Source organism: Anguilla rostrata, chromosome 3 (genome assembly GCF_018555375.3).
Source record: "Anguilla rostrata isolate EN2019 chromosome 3, ASM1855537v3, whole genome shotgun sequence".
Classification (NCBI taxonomy): domain Eukaryota; kingdom Metazoa; phylum Chordata; class Actinopteri; order Anguilliformes; family Anguillidae; genus Anguilla; species Anguilla rostrata.
Window position 1 is genome coordinate 63,769,799 of NC_057935.1, and position 17,096 is coordinate 63,786,894.

Sequence of the window (17,096 nt, forward strand, 5' to 3'; positions counted from 1 at the left end):
CACACCCATCTTGATGGCACAAGATCATTCTGGGTACTACGTAAATTAGTGCCACCCCAAGCTATAGATGGATACTCAAATTGCACTGAATTACCTGTGGCTGCTTTGAAACACCATTTAATATCATTTAAGTTTACCATGCTAATGTGGCATTTGTGAGCAAAGCCACCAATCAAAGCAAGATGAGGAAGAAAATGAACAGCTACAACATATGTTTTTGACACGAAACCAGTGTTTAATATATTAATAATATATGCTGAGTTGGTGAAAGTGTTAAAAACAGTGATTGGCAGTGTTGATCACTATTTAAACCCTTGTTTGAGGGTCCAAAAAAGGGAGAGTTAGCATGCACTCTCCACACTGAAAGATGCAGAACTTGTAAAAACTTGATGCAATACAGTGAGATTTAATTAGTATTTTGTTTTTTTTTTTAACTTTCAGTCTGCCTATGTCATGTAACGAGGAGATGAAATAAAATGCTGAAGTCATTACGCTTGCTTTATTCATCAGTTATTTCTTTCCCTACAGTACAGTTTACCTGAAAACCCCCTCACAGTGCTGACTTTCCCTTAGTTAAAGCTTTCTGTCACGGCTTTGTAAGCTTAAGGAATGAGACGCGCTACTGTCTCTAATTAAGCCTGAAACAGTGCTTTGATAGTGCTGCGGTGGAAAAGGCATCCTCGCATTCACACTGTGAATTTTTAGTTTATTTATTTTGTGTCTGAGATCAATGAAGTTTATTTCTGAAAGGCTAGTGAAACAAGGATTATTAACAATCTCTGCTTTAGTTCCACACTATTGAAAAAATACACATTCAGGATTTTTTCTGCTTATTATATAGTCCTCCAAAAGATTTATTCTTCTAATAAGAGAAAAATAAAACAGAAGCCATTTCCAGTGTCCACAGCATTATTCATCTATGAGTTATACTTTTTCCTTCAGTGAGAAAGAGGGGAAGTGAGAGCAAGGAGTTATTTTATTAAAAATATGTAAGATAAATGCTTAGCCAGACACTTACTGTATGCAGTGGTGAACGTTCAGTACATTAGGCCCTGATTTCCATAACAGCTTCACTGAGGAAATGCAACCTGTATCTTTCCCTGGACCCGAGTAAAGGTCCAGGGGATTAGGGGTGAGGGGATCCCCTAGAGTAAAGATCCAGGGGATTAGGGGAGAGGGGGTCCCATAGAGTAAAGATCCAGGGGATTAGGGGAGAGGGGGTCCCCTAGAGTAAAGATCCAGGGGATTAGGGGAGAGGGGGTCCCCTAGAGTAAAGATCCAGGGGATTAGGGGAGAGGGGGTCCCCTAGAGTAAAGATCCAGGGGATTAGGGAGAGGGGTCCCATAGAGTAAAGATCCAGGGATTAGGGAGGGGTCCCGGAGTAAAGATCCAGGGGATTAGGGGAGAGGGGGTCCCATAGTAAAGATCAGGGATTAGGGAGGGGGTCCCATAGAGTAAAGATCAGGGATTAGGAGAGGGTCCCCGAGTAAAGATCCAGGGGATTAGGGGAGGGGGTCCCATAGAGTAAGATCCAGGGGATTAGGGAGAGGGGTCCCATAGGTAAAGATCCAGGGATTAGGAGAGGGGTCCCGGAGTAAAGATCAGGGATTAGGGGAGGGGGTCCCTAGAGTAAAGATCCAGGGATTAGGGAGATGGATCCCTTGAGTAAAGATCCAGGGGATTAGGGAGAGGGGTCCCGGAGTAAAGATCCAGGGATTGGGGAGGAGGTCCCCTAGAGTAAAGATCCAGGGATTAGGGGAATGGCCATCCCTTGAGTAAAGATCCCAGGAGAAAGGGGAGAGGTGTTTAACACCTATGAGTAAAGCTTACCAGGAATTAGGGGGTGAGTGACATTCCCTGATGAACAGCTTCACGAGGAATGAGACTGATCTTTCCCTCCGAGTAAAGATCCAGGGATTAGAGGGATAGGGGGTCCCCTAGAGTAAAGATCCAGGGGATTAGGGGTGAGGGGGTCCCCTCAAGTAAAGCTCCAGGGGATTAGGGGAGAGGGATCCCCTAGGGTAAAGATCCAGGGGATTAGGGGTGAGGGGATCCCCCGGAGTAAAGATCCAGGGGATTAGGGGTGAGGGGGTCCCCTCAAGTAAAGATCCAGGGGATTAGGGGTGAGGGATCCCCTAGAGTAAAGATCCAGTGGATGAGTGAAGAGGGGATCACTGGGCTCACAGTTCCATTACCTGCGTTGGAGTCGTTACATCAGTGGCCACTGTTCCCCACGCTTTGTCCGCAGGAGCCAGGAGGGGATGAGGCCCTGTAGAGAGAGGGGGGCAGGCAACTGACCCCTTCTGATCCATACATCTGACAGCATGATGAATAAGCTCACATGGCCTTGGGGAGGCCCCCCAACACCCCCCCAACACCCCCACTCCACCCTGATGTGCATGGGAGCATATTTCCTTCTTTTCCCTTTTTTTATTTTTACATTTTTTTGTATGTAATGAAAGCAGTCACCTGTTTAACATAATCCCTGTGAGGGTCTTCACTGCTGTCAAAATATCAGAGCCCAGAGGCCTGTGGTCTCCTTTACTCCCTGCTTTCTCTGCGACCCCATATTTGTTGGAGAACTTGGCCTTTTCCTGGAGGCCATGGACATCCTATATTTTCTTTCCCATTGGGCCACAAAAACAAATCTTTTTCTATGCAGTGGGGTATAAGTCATTTCCGTCAATTATCAAATTGAAATAAATTGTTTAAATTGAAGAATTCAATAAAGTTTAATGCTTTTGGAATGTTAATAAGTTATAGATCTAGCAGCTAATGAGATCAAAAGACTAGAAATAAAAACTAGAACTAAAAAAATTGAGCAAATGTGTTTGTGTGTGCGTGTGTGTGTGTGTGTAAAATGCTTACATTAATGACGTCCACATTGCTCTTGCATGAGAGAGTGTACTTCAAAACCTCCGAAGACATTCTGATTAACAATACCTGAACTTGGAGGGGATCAATATTAAGCCCCTTCACAGATTGTCTTTTTTTAGAAACATAATGTGAAGGTGTTAATTACTGAGTCGATTACATCATTAATCAAAAGCAGAATTCTATAAGGGTACCAGTTCTCTCTCTGGTGTGACCTGACTTCTAAAAAAACACACAGGGAAAGTGATCTTGTTAATGACCTGATTGCATCGCAGCTCTGGCAAACAGCAAAATCATAGTTCTTTCATGTGGGCGTGATTACCTTGGTCCCAAAATGGAGAGTAAGAAAAAAACCCAAAAAAGGCAAAGGGGGGAAATGCTATTCCCTCCATCTTCTGTCAATGAAGGGAATCAATCAATCAATCAATCAATCAAATCACTCATAGCATGCCTGGTAATCGAGCACACCTGAGATGAATCAGGTCGTTATTACAGCTGCATAAAGGGCTTGCTTCAGAGCACAAGTTTAGGAGTGATGTCGTTGGAAAGCTGTAGTTTGTGAAGTTTATTTGCCTGCCTTAATTTCACATGGCACAAAATGATACACATTAGCCGTGGGTATGAGTATCTCTGTTAGTCACAACGCCGTTTTACTTGAAGTCCAGGGGGTAGTATCTGGAATTGAGGGTTGAGGGGTGAGTTCTGATTGCATTGCTGTAAATTAATCATTTAAAATGTCATAGTTTGAATACAACATCATCTTAGCTAATGGTTCGATTCCAGACATGAATTAATACTAAAGCTATTTCTATATGCCAGCCCCCATCCACCACCTCGAGGTCGGGGATAAAAATAGCTGAAAGAACATCTTAGTGAAATGCATACCTTTTCCAATATCATTTACAAGCCTCACATGGACAACAATGGGTTAAATGACTGGAATTTAACTGCTGAAATGACTTGAAATCACCTAATAATAAAATGAACAAATTTCAGATATCTTGTTTAAAATATTTGACTGTACATTTAATAAATACAATAAGAAAAATTATTTCAATAGAATAAACAAAATAAATAAAAAAAATTAAAAAAAAATTTGCACATGTATTTTCATGTATTGTATGGGTATATTCTGGGTGATCTCTTGGCGGTAGGTGAATGATGAGCCTAGATGAGCTTAATAGCCTGCTCTTGTCATTATGTAAGTTCTTTTCAAGTCAATACATGATGAAACATTTACCAAACCTGTAAGATGGGCTATAGAGTTTTTCATATATATCAGGATGGCTGAGTGGTCTAAGGTGCCAGACTCAAGGTATACCACTTTCTTCAATCATGGGTGTTCTTGTCTCCAAATGGAGGTGTGGGTTCAAATCCCACTTCTGCCAAATGTTATGTTGATTTGGATAAAAGCATCTGCCATAAAAATGGCTGTATTCACCCTCTCATATGGGGACTCAAAGAAGGTGAATCTGACCTTCCAATATTTTCTTGTTTTAGAGTACAGTGCAGAGCAGAGGGGAGTATACTGCATTAATCTCTGAGGGAAATTTGTTTGTTGTCACAATGAATACCGGGAGAGTCATCTGGCAGATACAATATAAACTACAGATAAAACTACAAAGCTGGAACTGGAATAAGACTAGGGATGTTATTACCATAAGGTACATGACTCAATAAATATGTAAATGCAGAAACTGTAGTGAAGGTTAATAGGGTAAATAAAGCAAATATTTAAGCAAATTATAATTTTGAAGCCAAAATTGATTTTGAAGACAGTATTTTGTAAAAAGGTTTCAAAATCAAAAGCTCCAGTACACATGTATAAATCATTTGTCAAGGGGGTAGTATTAGTTATTTTATGTTAGTACTTTAACAACAGTTTTTTTTTTGTTGAAATATGAAAGGCAATGCTTGGGAGTTTGTTTTCCAAGAGTCAGAATCATATTTCTGAAAGAAGTTGAGAGGTACAAACACAGTGGAGGTGGAGGTTTTTTGTCACCTAAAAGTCAATTTATTTGAGACTCCAAAAGGAGTGGTGACCAGATGACATTATCATCACCCTACCTGTGAACTCCCCCCCCCCCCCATCTCCCACTCCCTCTCTTTGCTCGCCCCTTGCCTCCTCTGGCAGTATCAGGTCTAGAAGATTGTACAAAATAACTATATTAGTTATCCAGTTCACTAATGGACCACTGATTGAGGTTGCTGCATCGCATCAAGTTGGTGTAGTTATTCCCATGGGTAGAGCATTTGTGAATTCCAACAGGAGTTCAGTCTCCAGTTCCTGGAGATCTACCATCCTAACCGTAACCCTAATTTTGCACACCTGATTCTACTAATCTGTTGAATGAGGTGTGCTTTGTTAAGGCTGAAGTAAAAACCTACAGGATGGTAGATCACCAAAAACAGGGCTGGACAGCCCCAATATAAAAGAACCATAGGCTGCCAATGAACAGGTATCCAATCCCTCATTTTTCTTGTTGTCTTCCTTAATGCAGAGGAATCACCGAATGCTGATCTTCTGGCTACCAATGCCTTTTCACTGTGTCAGGATGGCCGAGCGGTCTAAGGCGCCAGACTCAAGGTGTGTACCTTCCTCGGTTGTGGGTGTTCTGGTCTCTGAATAGAGGCGTGGGTTCAAATCCCACTTCTGACAGTAGTTTTGTACTGGGTAAAAGTGTCTGCTCAATAAAATGTAATGGGGCAATCTAATCTAATCTGTATTCTAATCCCCCTCTCATATGGGGAGGCAACGAATGGCCCCAATTTTCAGGCGTGGTTTCAAATCACACTTCAGCTTGTGCTTCAACTTCTCTGCCACTAATGTATGTAATGTAGGGTAAATATAAGTGATGCTAAAAGTGGGTTGGGCTATGGGTGTATACTAAAGTAGTTTGTGACAAACTATTGATTTCTTATGCGTTCAAACAATTGAATGCATGTACGTGTGAGAAACCGGTAGATCCAGCAAATAGAAATGATTTGTTGCATCACATTGGTGTAGCTGTACCAGGATTTGGACAGGCTTCTTGTGTTTTGCTATAAACATTCTTACTGCCAAGTTTAGCTGTTGAATAGTTTCAGCAGTTGAATAGTTTTTTTCCCCACATCACACTAAAACATTGTATGAAGTGTGTGGTTTGGCACAGACAATATAGCTAAACTCAAGAGTTTTAGCTGACATTTACCAAGAAGCCATAACTGAACAGCCAATCTTTTCCTTTTGGCAGAATATAGAGTATAGTGAAGACTAGGGGGGACTATACTGCATTAATCTCTGAGGGAAATTTGTTTGTCACCACAATTTATAACAGGAGAGTCATCTGGCAGATACAATATAAACTACAAATAAAACTACTCTGTCCGCAATGCTTAAACTGGAGACAGGAATAAGACTACAGATGTCATTACCATAAGGTACATGACTCAATAAATATGTAAATACAGCAACTGCAGTCAAGGTTAATAGGGATAATAAAGCATTTTTTTAAATAGTGAAACATTTCAGAAGGCCACTGTTATTTCAAAAGCTACTAGATCCATACAAAAAGAAATCTGTACTAACAAAGTCTTTGTCCGTTTTAGCTTTTAGGACTGAATGTACTTCAGCTTCCTTGCTCCTCAATGTAATGTTGGTTAAATATAAGTGAGGCAAAAAGCGAGTTGGGCTATGGGTGCATACTAAAGTAGTTTTCAATGAAAAATGAAGTATTCAAACAATTGAATGCATGTACGTGTGAGAAGCAGGTAGATCCAGCAAATCTTGTTGCATCACATTGGTGTAGCTGTACCATTAGGCAGAGTATTTGTAAATTCTGGTAGGCGGTAAGGAAGGCTGCTCATGAATAGGCATGCAATGGTGGCACAAGAGTAAAACAGAGCTTATTCTTTTTCTCATTGCACTCCTGTGTCAGGATGGCCGAGCGGTCTAAGGCGCCAGACTCAAGGTGTTCTGCCTTCCACCTACATGGGTGTTCTGGTCTCCAATTGGAGGCGTGGGTTCAAATCCCACTTCTGACAGTGTTTTTTTTTTTTTAATGGGTAAACACATGTAAGTATTAGAAGCAGGTCAATCCAGCAAATATGACTGATTTGTTGTGTGATGTTGGTGTAGCTGTACCATCAGGTAGTGTATTTGGGAATTCTGGCAGGTGCTTAGGCTTGATGGAGAGGAACCACTGGCTGCTGATGACTGAGAAAAGAAAGTGCTTCTTCATCTGTAGTTTCTTGTGGAAAATATGAAGGATTACATGAGAATTTATTGGGCTGTGAGTTAGATTGCATTCTTCAAGATGGAATATCGTCTGCCAGGAGTTAATGCTAGCCAGCAGGAGTAATCTTTAATTTCTTCACCCATGGAATATGAAGGAAAGGCTCATTCCCGAGAAGAAAATCTATACCAGTGGAAGGCTTTTGGGGGGAGGGGGGGAGGGGTTTCCAGTGTGCGTGCCACAGAATCATTTCTTTCCTTTCCAATTTAACTGGCCAATTTTTTCAGCGCCTGTAAATTAGAACCTGGCCCAAGCTGTCACTTTTCCACACAGGCCATTTCAATAGTGAAGGCCTGAAATCCCAAGGTTATACCTCTGCATCAGCATCTAGAATGCGTACTTGCATGATACTATATATATATATATATCGTTGGTATAGTAAAAAAATAGCATCACTTAAAGCCCTTGATATTCCATAGGCATGCATTTTTATTCAAGCTGTCATTCCCAGATGACAAAACACAAACGCCCGCATATCCACTGAGACTTAGCGCAAACATATTGCTTTTCCTGTCCTATATTATTGTTTTTTATTTTGGTTGTTAGCATTGTTTTGTAGTTCTGCTCCAGCACATGATGCATGGAGTTGGGTTCATTATGGATGTATTATATATTCAAAATGTGGAATGGTGAAATGTTACATGAGAGATGTTCCAATACAGTGGGATCCATATCTGCCTTCCTTATTAAAATGTCTAATGTGTATGTGGTAAATAATGCAAAGATTAATATTTTATTAGCTGAATGTGAGATATTTTGAGAAAAGTGACTGTATATTACAAGTAAACTAATAGCTGTAATGATGTCTTAGACATGGTGAAGTTGGCCATACGTAGTTCAGCAGTTGTATTGAGGTCTTTTGCTGTAGATGCTATAAAAGGGGCATATTCCCATTTGTTTCTCTGACAGTACGTTTCTGTGTCAGAATTTTGCCATGAGGTGGATTGCTGTGACAAATGTGGGGATGTTTTATTTTACACTTCAAAGCTCTTTGTTCTTCCCAGGCCATAGAATAATGACAGGGAGAAACAACGCACTGGCGTGAAAAGTCTGGTGGGTAAATATGATGACGCAGCTACACACCAGGGGAGGCTCACCGCCTATTTGTATAATCTGCGCGTTGTTTTCTCGAGTTGCCTGCCAGTTGGCATCCCTGCCTCATCTCGGTTCTACCATAGATCTTCTTTTATTCCATTTGAGCCAGTGATGTAATTCACAGTGGGCAGCTCCGTCCGACGTGGTGACACCTGCGTACCTGGGGAAAACGAATAGCGAATGCCTGGCAGATCCGCGGTGCGTAAATAGCGCGTCAGGCTGGCACTTGCACCATTTCCGGTCAAACGTGCCATGAAGTGGGCGGTGGTGATCACTCTGCAATGCACGCCTGTCTTGAAACAGATAGCAACAGACTGTTTTCTGCTTGCTGTGGAACTATAACAGGTTTCGCACAGAGAGTCTGGTGATAGGTTGATGTAGGGAAAGATACATTGACGCACGTTCTCCAACTGCTCAGAGATAGCGCTGCCATTGTTGCTGATATGGCTTATAGTCAATATGAATGTGATATGACAGGGATTAGGCAGTCTTCCAAATACATTTTGTTTTTTAAAAATGTATTCATCTGTGTGTATTTCACATGTGATATGGGATGCTTATCCTGTGATGCATGGTTTATGCGTCTGTCCTATCTTTAGAGCAAGACTACACCTCAAACATTTTGGTTGTAGTTTATAGAAATATTATTTTGCATATATTTTTTCAAATGTCTGCCTGATATGGGATGCTTACCCTGTGTTGCATGGTTTATGCGTCTGTCCTATCTTTAGAGCAAGACTACACCTCAAACATTTTGGTTGTAGTTTATAGAAATATTATTTTGCATATATTTTTTCAAATGTCTGCCTGTCTATGATGTGACCAACACGCTCTTCTGTTTAAGATAAGCACACAGACATCTTTGTGGCTGAATGTTCGGGTGAGACGGCAGTGGAGCAGAGCACAAGATCTGAACCACCTCCCGCGTGTGTCACTGAGCACTGATCGCTTCCTCTGTTTGATTTCCCGACATTACTACCTGCACTGATAGCCAGGTGTACCAGAGAGAACACAGAGAATAAGGGAGATAGATAGACTTAAAAGATAACAGAATAATATCCTATAGGGTAATACAATAAGGATAATAACACGATACCAGTCATAAAGGACACAATAGCTGGATGATGCATAGATGAATGAAAAGAGCACTATATATCCATCCGGTGTTACTCATGAACAATATCACTGATGTGCACAAAGAAAAGAACTGTCATTTACAAAGACATGTGGACAGATACGCTGGGAAGGGCATTCTCTAATAAATGGGGATGCTGTTGAGCTCCTCGCATTTAACTTGAGTAAGTGAAAGAGCTGGAGATGGAAAAAAATGATACAGCTACTCAATTTGGAATCATGCCTTGACACAAAGGAAATTATGAAAGAGAGTTTCCTCCAATGGAATGACAAAACGAAAATGGCTGTCTTTGCAGGGCTTATTATATTTATTTTAGAATCCAATTAGAGTGGAGAAAGAGGGCTCCAGCTTTTGTGTGTGACGGTTGCCATTCTACAGAACCTGAACTGTAGCGGAATTCAGTGCTGTGCTGCCCTGCCGGGAATGTAGAGGGAGCAAGATTCCGCTGGACCTTTGCGGCAGACGAGAGACCATGTCATGCTGATGTTAGGACCGAGCTTCAAATCTCATTAAAATGGATTCCACATTCCCAAGGTTCTGCCTTTAGAGGAAGCTGAAAGAGAAGCTGGTGGAGGTGGAGGTGGAGGGAAGGTGGGGAGGGTGGGAGGTGGGACCCTGAGAAAGGGCTAAAAACCAACAGTAGGTGACATAGGCAGAGGGAGGCACTAGGATGACAAAAAGATGCACCTCTACATCCTTTTTTTAATTTTTTTTTTACCATGGCTCTCTCCCTTAACTGTAGGGTATTTTCATTTGCTGCGGTTCAAGGGTCATTTAATAACCTTCCATTACGTTTCTAATTTGAATCGAAGTGACAGTGAATGGAGCGCTTCCAAAACAGGCAACCTGTGCTGCATATCGATGAGCAGGGGAGATGCAGCTCCAGCCCTGCACACACTGGGGCCCGAGTCTGCTCCTCCCCAACTGAACCTTTCCCCGCAGAAGCTGTCCCATGGGACCCAAAAGAATTGGGTTATATACTGTACAACAGAGGATATTGGCGAATTTATTTGGACTGTCAGTAGCAAACGCGTGTGCGCGCACACACACACACAAATACACGTATGCACACACACACGCATGCACACACACACACACACACACACATACAGGTCTATGTGATGGATATGAGTGGTTTGATTGCTAAATGGAAACTTGTGTGCAAAAATAACAACTGTGTATATACATTTTTTTACTGAAAAAATATTTATTAATCTATTGATAGTTGTTAAAATATGGGCAGCTAGTGAATGTCTTCATCCGTGAGCCAATTTCAAGCCCTTTAGTGGAAAATTGAATTCCTAAGACATTTCACCAGGCAGAAAAGCACTGTAGGACATTGAAGATTCTATTTCACATTTCTGTGGTCAGTCCTTTTGAATAGTTATTTATCTTTGAAAGGACAGAATCAATTTTAAAGCACTTTCTTGCACAATGTTTATTTTATCAACGCCAAAGGTTTTGTATGAACCTTGCTCGGGTTTAACATGCATACGTGTATTTATTTGTGGCATGACTTAAAATGTTTCTTCTGCATACTGGTGAAGTGACTGAGCAGTTATATTATGCTATCTGCTATGTTGTACCGTTATTCAAATTCCGTAGAAAAACTATTCTGGAAAAAGGACTTGCTTTGATGCTGTTTTTTACGCAATGATTTACCAGATAGGGAAGCAGTACCAGACCACCAACTTTTCTCACACATACAGGGATGCAGTTTCAGCTGTTCACTAGGCCAAGGCTGGTAATACATTAGATATATATTGTTTATATTGTTTCACAGCAAGACCCATAAGTACTTGCATAATCTCATAAAGAAAGTTAACTGAAGACATGCAACTAAGCTTACCATGCAAAAGTTTCCCCCAACCCCTACTTTTAATCTATTGATTAATTTTTTTTAAAAACTTATTAAACTTGTCCGGTTGCCTGAATGTTGTTTCTCCTGGACGCAGGGCATTGCGATGCAAATGAAATGCAGATTTCCCCCCAGCCGAAGTGAAAAAGGTAAACATTAGCATAATGCGCTCGCAGTGGCCGCCGCTACCAGCCCTGCGTTATTCCATTAGCCCGAGCCGCCATGCAAAACAACCGCGCTGCGCTCTAATCAGCCTGCAGCCATGCGCTGGAAAACGGCCTCCTCCAGAGCGCACGGGTCCCGTTTGCGCCGGGGGGGGGGGGGGAATGCGCAATTAATTTGGGATTAGCCGCATCTCGGGAAAATAAAAAGCGCACGCGTGGCACGTGGCCGTTTCAGTCGATTCGTCCCTCTTACGCCAACCGTGTCTCTGATGTGCTTTTTTTCCCGCGATGAGTAATTGTCTGTGTGTAAAATTTGCACGTTTATGGCCTATCGGGCTCTGTGAATAAGTCTTGTGTCATGCCATTGTTGCCTCAGTGGTTCCATTGATTTGCTTGTACCATGGGTGGCTATGACTATTTTTATATCGAAAGCATATCGAATAATAAAAGACTCAGATGCTGACTCCTCATTTTAACATAGATCAAGACAACTGAGCAACTGAAAATAATACTGCAAACAACTGTAATTATGTCACTCTTCTCACTGAGGGCTCTCCGACCGTAAATGAGCCTGAATAATGGCTGCTTTACATTTTCCAAAACAAACAAAGACACACAGAACATTTTGCGAACAATTCAAGCTCTCGGACCTTTTTCCTGGTAAACCCAAATGCATGGATGTTTTCTTCATTTGTAAAAAAAGAATGTATCTGCAGTAGCCATAATTCTGGCTACTGCATGGATGTTTGTTTTAAAATGAGTAGTGAACTTCTTGCATTAATTCAGTTGTCCCGTAAATTCTGATTAGAGCCCAACCAAATGAACCAGATATGTACTTCTTCCGGCAGTAAATCATTGCGATGTCCCATAATGAAGCATTAATGAAGATGGGTTTGCATACTCTCCGCTAAATTGTAACTGATTACGAATGTTTAAGTCCATTATCCAACATTATATTCCTTGTCCTCCCTCAACGTCGGATTCGAATCGATTGCCAACCTTTTCCGCTGTTTGGCCTCTCTCTTTCCCTTCTTCTTTTTTTAAAGATCTGCGTTTTGATGCATAGCTGCTGCTATTTCTGTAAATTGAGGGAATCCGGACTAATTTGCCACGATTTAGATGAATTCGTAATTATTGCTGACACTGTCCAAACTTAATTTGCGCACATAAATTGGCAAGTAGAGCAGCATATGTGAAGTGCGCGGGGTGGAATTGTAATGCGGTGTATTGTATAGCTGCGTTCAATAGGGTCGGATGGAAATTTATGATGGCAATAACAGCCGTTGACTGGAAACTGGCAGTTACATTATGATGCAAAGTAGCTCTATGGCGACTGGCTCCCCTGAGCCCCCCTACTGAATAGAATCTATTCGCTACACTGTCCTTGTGTGAAGTCAAACTTCTGCTCTGCAATAGGTTAGTCCTGTGCCCCTATCCCGCTGGCATGGAGAAAATTGAGCGTGACCGAAATTCTTAAGCACAGTTGGAGGAAAGATTGAGTTTCAGAGCCGAAGCTCCACGGTCGCAAACGGTTTCATCGCATTTCCTGCTGGTGCTGAGAAACTCACCACTGTGCTAAGAATTGACATTTTACCGGCAATAATGCTTTTTTGGAAGGTGGTGATAAATGCGATTGTTGCTCTTTTGAGACTTTTGAAGAACTGAGGACAAGTGGGGCACAGGAGCCTCTGCTAACCTGGAATCTTTAAGAAATCTATTTAGTGTCCTTGAGGAACGTCCTAATGCCCGTAAACTACAAGCTTCGAAAACTGTCGGTGGTCTTTTCCACAATCAGGACTGCATAATTGTGGGGTGTCCTGTGGGGTAGCCTGTAGAGCACTATCCACATGTTCATTTGCGAGCCGCAACGTCTGCGGTTCGAGTCTGACCGTGTGACCCTTTGTGGCACGTCTCTCTCTCTCTCTCTCTTCCCTGTTCTTCCTGTCTCTCTACACTGTTCTGTCCAATAAAGCTGAAAAAGCCCTCCCCGCCTAACAACAAAAAAAAGACTGCATAATTGTATGATAAACATTACAGTGTGCCAACACGGTCATCAATGTGATTTACATTTCCTCTTTGACAAGCCATGACCTGATACACAATGAATCAGTCCTCCCTAACCTGAATTTAAAAATCAACAACATCATACCTGCAGCCTTTGGAATTAGGATTGAAGGATAAGGCCCCATCCATCCTATAGAAAAGGACTGGCAGACATTGCTGTCAAGATCTCAGAGGTAACTCATGTAATCACCGATTGCAGTGTGTTTCAAGTGCTCATTATGGACATAAACAGATTTGTGCGCAGCAGGCAATTGACTTATTGTTAATCGAGCAGATAGACAATGCACCTTTTATAATACAAAATTGCTCCAATAAATGGCCTCTCTGAATAAGGATGCACTTGTGAGCGTGAGCATTGCTTTCCCTGCAAACCTCAGCCTTCTACCCTTTCCCCTAGCGGAAAATTAGTTGAATGTTTGTTCTGCTCAAATTTGTGCCTGTTGTCGGTCAGGCATTCAGGGTTCATAAAGGGATCTACCAGTCAATGAAAGCTGCCTAATGTTCTCATTCACCCTCACACAAGGTAGTGCTTATGCTGAGATCAACGGAATACCTGTGTCCTGCCGTTTTTATCTGGAGGAACTTTCCGAAACTCTGACTCGCTCTGCACGTGACGTAACTGATGTAATGACCTAGAGGACAGTCGATAGAAAGGGGGTCGGAGGCAGATAATGGTGATATTGATCAAACTAATCAAACTATCATTAGCTTGGTTTGATAAATTTGAAAGTACCCCTTCTTGTCTGCAGTGCTTGGGAGATTTAGAAGCATGCAACGTTATTTAAAAAACAAATGACCCATGTGTTTCGAACGCTCTCTCAGTGTTCTAAGATTATAATTACAATCCACATCTAGAATTCAACTTGCGTACTCAGGAAGACTCTTTCTGTACCAGGAAAGTGTAAATTAGGTTGGGGGCAAACCTTCAGCGTATCCTGCAGAATACAAATCCTGCTTGGTCAGTCATACAGCTGGGACTGTGGGCTAAACTCCTCAACTCATGTATGTAGTCTGGAAAGTGCGTAGAAATGTATATTATTAAAATCAAACTGTCTATAGAGGAAGCAGCCATTCTTCCTCTGTCATTGGGGAATCCTTCAAAGTGGACGGTCTTATTTTGGTTTAAAAACTGTGCTCATAACCCTATGAATCATGCCTCAGTAGTTTCAGGAGAGTGATTGAGCCGCAGGGTCCAAAGATAGCCCTCGTTTTAACTTCTAAAACACAACGAAGCATCTGATTCAGTGAACGGCATTTTTTCCTTTAACTTCTTTTAAGAGTCCATGAAGAGGAGAGGGGTCAATATGAATGAATTGGGGCCAGGGCTGGATAATACTGTAGATTCTTTCATTCTTGTTCTTACATGTATCATTCTTTAATTATTATGTTTTTTCTTCTTCTTCTTTTGCTTAGCACACCATTGTTAATTTAAGCCTCAGCTCTCGCCCGTGGGAACAGTTAAAGTTGTGCACAACTCTCAGTGCGACATCTCCAAGCGAGGTTCCAATCTCCCGGTAATGAAAAGAAATGCACCTCGGCAGCAGATTCCGTTTAGGCTTGTTAATCTATGGCCCTGACCGCCTCCCCCTAGAAAGGGCTGATGGGACTCATCGGAGGTGGGGGTGGTGGTAATGCGGGCAATTCTGCGCAGCCATTTTAAAACAGAGGGAGCAGAACTGCTCAGTGGAAAGGAAAATGAGCAGCAGAATAATCTTAATAGCAGTTTGAACTTTCCCAGAGCTTTGCTGTGACCTCATCATTTGCCACTTCCCATTAAATATTTAAGGGAAGAAGGGGAAGGAGGATGTAGGGGGGGGGGGGTACTTCCCATCTGGATAATTCCTTACAGGGACGCCCTTTGGGCTTTAATGGAACAGCTGTCCTGAGTGCTGGGTTAAGTTTAAAGAGTATCCGTTGTCGGTGTTGAATTTGCAAGCGCCATGGGCAGATCTTTCTTGGTCTCCACGTGCGTTTAAAGCTTTCTCTGTCAGAGAGATCCTCCTGAGGAATGCCTCATACCATCATGAATTATGTGCCTGACACAAACTCACGTAGTTCAAGGATGTTTTTACTCCAATTAATATAGATTTTTAATTCAATCAATACAAGTTCACATAGTGGGTGAACCTCCCAGAAACATTAAAGGTTTTGGCAAGAGGTCTGTGCCGAGTAAAATTATTCTACAAACAGAGAATGAATAACTTCACCTCAGATTTATAGCTTCTACAGAACGTGAAATCATCTTCAAAAGCACAGTTAATCCTCTGAAGGAAAACAGAGAAGATGATGGTCACATAAAATTTCAGCTTCTCAGTCAGATTCCCACGTAAAGGGGGGAATACATATCAGGTAATCTGCCAGAACTTTTGAAGATTTCGTTTTCAGAAGACAGGCCTGAAATATCGATCATCAAAGGTATTTTCTGTGCCATTTTGTGAATATACTGCTGTAACACAGAGGCATTGATTTGTAATGAAGGGACTGAAAATTTAAGGGCAGTGACTGTTTGGAGGAGCAGCTAAAACAAATTTACTTAGTGAGGTTTCTCAGTCATAAGTAGTGCTAGTCACTGTACCTCAGACAATTGAAACTACACAGATTTCTATCCTTTTATGTCTTTTAAAGTTGTGAGTTCTGTGTCAGATGGAAATGCATTTAGTGTTTCTTCGGCATATTCTGGGAACCGGTTTTATGACTGTTACAGAAAGGAACGTGAATACGGTCTTCTACATATTCGGTGTTCTTCCATTTCGTAAAGTTGTTATGGCGCTATAGGTCATGGCATGACATCTTCACTGTCAGACACCTTATTGATAAATATAGATTGACCTTTAGAATGGCTAGCGTTGCATTAGGGAGGTTCTGTGGGGAATCGTACTTAAAGCACCCAGACGCACTGTAGAGTAAATATCTTGTAGCTTGCTGTTTTTTCCGCTGTCATGAGTATACAGCAAGCCCAGCATCTTCACTGAAAAGCTGATAAATATAATATATTGCCAGAATCCCCGGGCGCGACTGGAAATGTGTTGCTTGACTGCGCCTTGCAACTCTCTGCCTAAGCAAAAAGACAAATTGGGTCCGCCATCAACAAGGGAAACGTGGTCTGTCTACCTGGGGGTGGGGAGCAGGGTAAAATGCAAGATTTATGCTGTGTTCCACCACTGTTTTTCACTTTCCTCTGTCTCTCTCTCCCTCTCACTCTGTCTCTCTCTGTCTCTCTCTGTCTCTGTCTGTCTCTCTCTCTCTCTCTCTTGCTCTTGCTCTTGCTCTCGCTCTCTCTTTTCTCTGGTAAACACTGTTGTGAATTTTGCCTGCTTCAGCTGCCACGGCTCTGTTGCTGCCTGTCGCCTCCGCTCAGCTGTGGAGATGCATAACAGCCGGGCTTTCGCCACCACACCCCCACCCCACCCCCTCCTGGAGAAGCAGCCTGTGAAGGCTCAGCAATGCTGTCCAAGGGCTGAGCCTCTGGCAGATGAGGCCATCACTCGCCCTAGTGCAGGGCTACGCATGCAGGGCTCCTTCTTCCCTCGTCCTGCTTTCATATCGCCTTTCCCTCCCTGCAGTCTTCCCTCCAGGGGAACTCGGGTCAAAGCGCAGCAATGTGATATGATTTCTGGTATATGCGGGTGTGC

At 42.2% G+C, this 17,096-nt stretch overlaps 2 non-coding genes across 2 annotated transcripts; both read left to right on the forward strand.

Moving 5' to 3' along the window:
- Positions 1–5,423: 5,423 nt before the first annotated feature.
- trnal-caa (transfer RNA leucine (anticodon CAA)) lies at positions 5,424–5,533 on the forward strand. The gene is made up of 2 exons: positions 5,424–5,461; positions 5,488–5,533. It is a non-coding gene; the product is annotated as a tRNA-Leu (tRNA).
- A 1,253-nt stretch (positions 5,534–6,786) lies between these two features.
- trnal-caa (transfer RNA leucine (anticodon CAA)) lies at positions 6,787–6,897 on the forward strand. The gene is made up of 2 exons: positions 6,787–6,824; positions 6,852–6,897. It is a non-coding gene; the product is annotated as a tRNA-Leu (tRNA).
- The last annotated feature ends 10,199 nt before the right edge of the window (positions 6,898–17,096 follow it).